We start from the raw sequence: 7,512 nt of genomic DNA on the forward strand, positions 1-7,512 counted from the left end.
GATATATAACAACTCTCAATAACTCAATAGCAGGCAGTGAAATATGAAATGTAATAAAAAGCCTACCAACAAAGAAAAGCCCAGGCCCTGATGGATTCACAGCTGAATTCTATACAAAATTTAAGGAAGATATAATCCGAATACTTCTCAAACTCTTCAGTGAAATTGAAAAGGAAAGAGTTCTCCCAAAGTCATTCCTGGGGGAAAGTATTATACTGATACCAAAACCAGGGAGACACAACTAAAAAAGAGAACTACAGCCAATATCCCTCATGAACATACATGCAAATCTCCTCAATAAAATCCTAGGAAATAGAATACAGTGAATCATCAAGAAGATCATACACCATGACCAGGTAGGCTACATCCAAGAGATGCAAGAGTGGTTCAATATTGGAAAATCTATAAATGTAATACACTATATTACTAGAGCGCAATGTAAAAATGACACGATCATCTCAATTGATGCAAAAAAGGCTTTTGACAAAGTCATACACACATTCATGTTCAAAGTCCTACAGAAATTGGAATAAATGGCCCCTACTTCAATCTGATAAAATCCATCTATGACAACGTAATGGCTAATATAATTCTAAATGGGGAAAAACTAAAATATTTTACTCTCAGATCTGACACAAGACAAGGATGTCCTCTATAACCACTCTTGCCCAATATAGCTATGGAAGCATTAGCTAGAGCCATTAGACAAGAGAGAGAAATAATAGGAATAAGAATAGATAAAGAAGTTAAATTATTGTTTACAGATGACATGACACTTTACTTGGAAGACCCAAAGAACTCTACCAAAAAGCTATTAGAGGGGCTGGAGAGATGGCTCAGTGGTCTAAAGCACCTACTTGGAACAAGCTTGGCAAAACAACAGGGACCACAGTTCGATCCCCCAGCACCACATGCCAGCCAGTCCCGCCCCCTGGTGGTCTGAGCTGGCCACACACACAATAAATAAATGTATAAATAAATAATTATTTTTTTTAAAAAAGCTATTAGAATTAATACAAAAATTAAGAAGCACAGTAGGATTCAAAGTCAATACCCAAAAGTCAATAGCATTCCTCTACACAGATAACAAACACACTGAGAAGGAAATTAGAGATACAATGCCTTTTACAATAGCACTGTGGAAAATTAAATACCTTGGAATTAATATAACTAAAGAAGTCAAATATTTATTGAATGAAAATTAGAAGAATCTGAAAAAAGAGAGCAGAGGATTTCAGAAAATGGAAATATATTTCCTGCTTCTGGATAGGAAGAGCCAACATTGTGAAGATGGCCATACTCCCAAAATTGTACAGATTTACTGCAATCCCCAACAAACTACCACTAACATACCTCACAGACAGAGAGAAATCTTTCCTAAAACTTTTTTGGAAACAGAAAAGACCAAGAAAATCAAACGCTATCTGGGTAAGAAACACAAGTAAAGAGGCACTACAAATCCTGACTTCAAATTATACTACCAAGCTACTGTGATAAGATCAACATGGTATTGGTAACAACATACACCTGAGAATCAATGGAGTTTATTAGAAGATGCAGGAGATCCCATGTACGAGGTGATGCCCAAGGACCAGGCTGAGCTGCTGAAGCTGAGCTCAGGGCCACTCCACTCAGAAGTACTAAAGCTCTTGGATTAGTTAGCAGAGAGCATCCAGATATGCATCTTTCTGCCCCCTGGCCTTGGCATCCGAGTTCTGGGTTTCACCCTGCCACCACTATGGAGTTAACTGCCCAGGATTCCTGAAGATAAGATGATGAACTGCCAAGGATTCCAACATGCCCAATGGTTGTGAAATCCATTTTTAATGATGATTGGCACCTGTTATGTGGGGACGTGGTGGAGATTCTGGAAGGCAAGTATGCTGGAAAGCAGGGGAAAGTGGTTCAAGTCAACCAGCAATGAAATTGGGTGGTTCTCGAGGAGATGAATACATATTTTTCTACATTGGCAGGACCAAGGATTCTCTGGAAATTTTGATTCCTACTGAAGCCTTTTGCTCCACACCCAGGACAAATTTGTGGATTCTATGGACAGGAATCTCATGGAAATTGAGAAAAAGTTTATTGAGGCAGGAGAGCGAGATCAAGGCTCTACAAAATCAGGAAGATTTATCCCCAAGCCTGAATTTCCTATAGCCGATGGTATCATGCCTGAAACATGGATAGATGGCCCCAAACACACATCTGTGGAACATGCCCTAGAAAGAGCGTATGTGCCTTGTGAAAAGACACTGGAGGAAGAGGTAATGGAAGCAATGGAAATTGAAGAAATGAGAAGACTCAAGAAAGTTTACTGGTATTGAGTCTGAAACAACAGCTTATTCTGTCTTAGCTGTGAAAGCCGAAGTGCCTGTTCTGTAGATGCTAATAAAATGCTGTGAGTACTGAAAAAAAAATAAACAAGATGCAGAAGCCACTACAAACACATGTAGCTGCCTTATCTTTGATAAAGGGGCCAAACATGATTACTGGAAGAAAGATAGCCTCTTTAACAAAAGGTGCCAGAGAGCCAGGGAGATGGCTCAGTGGAATAAGTGCTTCCTTGGCAAGTGCAAGGGCCTGAGTTCAATCCCCTGTTACACACACACACACACACACACACACACACACACACACAAATGTTGCCAGAAAAACTGGCTGTCTACATGCCAAAAACTGAAGCTTAACCCATGTTTATCATCATGCACTAAACTTAAGTCAAAATTGATTAAAGTATTTAAGTGATGATGGAATGCCCTTTTCTGACAAAACTAACCAAAAATTGGGATAGAAATGAATGACCAAATAGACCCAAAGCGCAGGCCTAGCAGGTGTGGTTAGATGACACAGGACCACCAGATCCTGAATAGACCCATAGCACAGGCCCAGAGTGTAAGGTGAGAAGACCAAGGGCCGCCAGATCCTGATTAGACCCAGAGCACAGGCCCATCGGATGAGAGAGACCGCCTGGGGCTGCTGGATCCTGAATAGACCAAGAGCGCAGTCCTGGTGGTGAGAGTGCAAGCCCAGCATGAAACCCTTCAGCAGAACTCCCAGCAAAGATGTCAAAGACAGGACCCACCCAGCTGATTCAGGAACAGAACATCTTACCAGAGTGACACAAATGGTGCAAAATCTAACAGCTACAGCAGAAAGAAGTGGAGCACAGCAGCCAGATCCAAGCAACACCCACCTGGAGGAATCTGAACTTCATAAATCCAGACCTGGTGCTAAGGTAATAACTCTATCTAAGCTCTACACCAAAGGTCAGAAGACAGTGGTATAAAAAATGACAAAGAGTAGGAACAAACTGCAGTCCCAGGCCCCAAGTCCACCTAATACAAATACACTAGCACAGAGGAAAGTGGAAATCACACATCTGATATCTCTGAAATAATAGCGTTGGCAGTAAAGGAACAACTGCAGAAAGTCATAGAAGAAATCAGATCAGAAATAATTTCTGAACTAAAAAATGTAGCGATAACTATAAGCAAAGAAATACTAAGTGCTTCTAAATAACACACTGATAAAAAATGGAGCAGAATATAAAAATGATGGAACCCCTGAATAAGCAATTTAGGAAAGAAATAGAATGTATGAAACAGGTTTAAAGTGATATACAGGAATTTAAAACCTCAATCACAAGCTGGCAAAGCCGTTTGAGGGAAAGTGAAAAGAGACTTTCTGACCTTAGAGATACCATTGCTGCTAGTGAAAAAGTAAGAAAGGATCTCATAAAAACAACTAGGATGCAGAGAAAAATAATTCAATACCTGCAAGATGATGCAAAGATGAACAATGTAAGACTAATAGGTATCAATGAGAAAGAAGGAGTTAATACAAATCATGTAAAAAGAATATGGGCAGAAGTAATAGCAGAAAACTTCCCAAATATGGGGCAACTATCTGACATGCAGTAACCAAAGCATATAGAACTCAAATAACATCAACCCAATTAAAACCACACCCAGACATATAATAATCAAGATCCCAGAAATTCAGCATAGGAACAGTATACTAAAAGCTGCTAAAGAAAAGAAACAGATTACATTCAAAGGAAAACCCATCAAAATTACAGTCGACTTCTCTTCACAAACCATGAAGGCAAGAAGAGAATGGAGCAGAGTACTTCAAGTCTTCTATGAAAACAAATTCCAGCCCAGACTGCTATAACCTGCAAAACTCTCTTTCAAGTTGGATGGAGAAGTGAAATACTTCCATGACAAAGAACAATTAAAGAATTACATGATGACAAAGCCAAGGTTACACAGACTACTAAATGATGTTCTAGAGAGGGAGCAAATTGATCACATCCCCATGAATGAGAATGGAAAGAACCCACCAATTAGGGCAAACAAATAAAAACACAGGAGAATAAGAGGTACACAAAAGTAGTCTTTCATTTATTCTTTTGTGTTCAGCAGCAAAATATTTCCATCAACACACTCTACAAATGGACTTCTCTTCTACCCTATGTGTCATGATTCCAACTGAGTCTACATGGTGGATTTCAAAGAAATAGCTGTAGCTCATTCCCACAAATGACACCTGGCCAGCAGTAACTCTCATTGTCATTATGCATGTCCACAACACACTAGAACATTGTGCAATATCCTATCTTCAAACTATTTATTTGCCAATCCAGTATTTCTCTTATGTTTTTTCCATAATTTTATTGAGAAACAAATAGCAATGAGACAATTTCAAACCAAATTGGTAGGACAGTTTCAATAATTAACACATTGCATACATTCTTCCTAGTGGTTAATTTCTGTACAAGATGCAGACTTGATATCCAATTTCAAACACCATTAGAGGAAATACCTCTATTCATTAAGAAAATGTAACTATATATCTATCCTAACCACATTGAATTCACAGATACAAAATGGAAATTCATCTGTAACCTTTTTTTTGTTAAGTTCCACCATTTAAATATTATAAGTGTGTAAACTAAGCAAAATATTCTAAAAGAGCTCAGTAGTCCATAATAGTATTGGGTCTTCCACTTCACTGGAAAAGTCAGAAATTGTTGACCTGAGTACCCTACAGCTCAACATAACAGCATGGCTTTACTTCTTATACTTCATTTTTATACTTTTCAGCTGGATGGTTAACACCAAGGTAAAGCAGGGCTTATACAGCAAGAGTTGTAGCTTTTGACTCTGATAAAGTCAGTGAAATCCCCTCAGGATTTATCCTGAGATCCTGTACCTCAGATGGTAGAACCTTTGTCAGTGTCAGCCATGTGGATGAGTCACGCACATTGCTTGGACAATGTGCTCTCTGTGAAAGCCAGAACGTTTTCTCTCTGTGTGACTCTCCTTAGGCACACTATACATTATCAATCACTTTCCTCTTCGGCACCATAATCTCCTTGATCAGAAAATTTGGGACACTACTGAGTTACATGATGTTAGAGTACAAGTTCTCATATGTCCTGAGTCTTAATTGAAATTGGAAGGATAGGACCAAAATGTTGGCTTTCCTTGCAGCCCTCCTTTTTCTCCAATTTTGGTCTGCCAACTTAGGTTGTTTACCATCCAGAAGAGAAGCTTATTGTTATTACCATACAACCTAGGCTGCTAAGCTTAACCTCACTATTTGTCTGAATATCAAACATCTTAGGCATAACATGGAACAGGTATTTCTCATCAACTATTGATATGTTGAATTTTAAGTACCTATAGAATACGATGAAAAAACATTTAAAAATTAGAATATATTAAAAAAGCATAAAGAGTTATATACTTCTCATATTTACATATAAGTAAAAAAATAACCATACCTTGAAGCAACACAGTCCCACAATATTCTTTTTCCTATCTCTTGCCTTCATTCACCACCCTCTACTTTTTGAAAAATCATTGACCCAGGAGACAACAGAGCAGCAACTGGCATATCATGAGAAGCAGTCCGTATTCAGAAGACCAGAATAACAGGCAATCCAAGCGTGAAACTGCTATTACAGTTTACCATCTGCAGTGCAGTTGCTTAGTTCACAGGTATCAGTATATATACTCAAGGTGAGAATCTTTCCAATTAACTGTTAGATTCAAAAATCTTCTGGAGATTCTAAGCATCATTGCCTTGGCCATCTTCTACATATAATTGTATGGCTTGACATTGTTATGTTTCCTAACTGTGTATTACATGAGTGTTGAACTTTGTCAAAAGCCTTTCTGCATCAATTTATATGACCATGTGGTTTTTAGTTCTCACTCTATTGATACAGTGTATTACATTTATAAATTTGCAAATATTGTACCATCCTTGCATCCCTGAGATGAATCCGTCCTGGTCCTGGTGTATGACCTTCTTGATGATTTGCTGTATTCTATTTGCTAGTATTTTATTGAGGATTTTTGCATCTATGTTCATGAGGGAGATTGGCCTGTACTTCTCTTTCTTAGTTGCGTCTTTCCCTGGTTTTGGTATCAGTACAATACTTGCCTCCAGGAATGATTTTGCTTCCTTTTTGATTTCTTGGAAGAGTTTGAGGAGTACAGGGACTACATCTTCTCTAAATTTCTTGTAGAATTCAGCTGTGAATCCGTCCAGACCTGGACTTTTTTTTGTCGGTAGGTTTTTAATTACGTCTCGTTTTTCATTGGCTGTTATTGGGCTATTGAGAGTGGTTATATCTTGTCGATTTAGTTTGGTAATTTGTACCTTTCTATTAATATGTCCATTTCATCTGTGTCTTCTATTCTGTGAGAGTAATGATTCTCAAATTAGCTATTGATAATCTTCTGGATTTCCACTGGCTCTGTGGTACTTACACCCTTTTCATTCCTTCTTGCTTGTACTTGAATTTTTTCTTTTCTCTTTTTGATGAGGTTAGCTAGGGGCTTATCGATTTTATTTAATCTTTCAAGGAACCAGCGTTTTTCTTTTTTAATTCTTTGAATTGTTTTCTTCGTCTCAATTGAATTTCTGCTCTAATCTTTATGATTTCTTCCTGTCTTTGGGCTCTGGGTTTGGTTTGCTCTTCCTTTTCTAGTTTGTGTGTGTGTGTGTGTGTGTGTGTGTGTGTGTGTGTGTGTGTGTAACCAGGGATTTAACTCAGGCCCTCGCACTTGCAAGGGAAGTGCTTATTCCACGGAGCCATGTCCTTGGCCCTCTAGTTGTTGAAGGTACTTATTACGGTATTTATTTGTTCCCGTTTCTGTTTTCCTAATGTGTGAATTCACATCTATGAATTTCCCTCTGAGAATTGTTTTCATCATATCGCATAAATTACAATAAGTTGTACTTGAATTTTCATTGAATTGTAGATATTGTTGAATTTCTTGTTTAATTTCATCTGTGACCCATTGGTTGCTGAATAGGGCGTAGTTTAATTTCCATGTTTTTAAGTGTTTTTTTCTGGTTTCTTTTGTCATTTATTTTCAGTTTCATTGCACTGTGGTCAGAAAATGTGCATGGGATAATTTCTGTTTCCTTGCATGTACTTAAGCATGAACTATGAACCAGTATGTCGTCTATTTTAGAAAATGACCCATGTGCAGT

The 7,512-nt window shown here is 38.1% G+C and overlaps 1 pseudogene; it reads left to right on the plus strand.

Moving 5' to 3' along the window:
- Window positions 1-1,504: 1,504 nt before the first annotated feature.
- Window positions 1,505-2,324, plus strand: LOC101563360 (annotated as a pseudogene).
- The last annotated feature ends 5,188 nt before the right edge of the window (window positions 2,325-7,512 follow it).

Source organism: Octodon degus, unplaced genomic scaffold (assembly GCF_000260255.1).
Source record: "Octodon degus isolate 3935 unplaced genomic scaffold, OctDeg1.0 scaffold00192, whole genome shotgun sequence".
In the NCBI taxonomy this organism is placed as follows: domain Eukaryota; kingdom Metazoa; phylum Chordata; class Mammalia; order Rodentia; family Octodontidae; genus Octodon; species Octodon degus.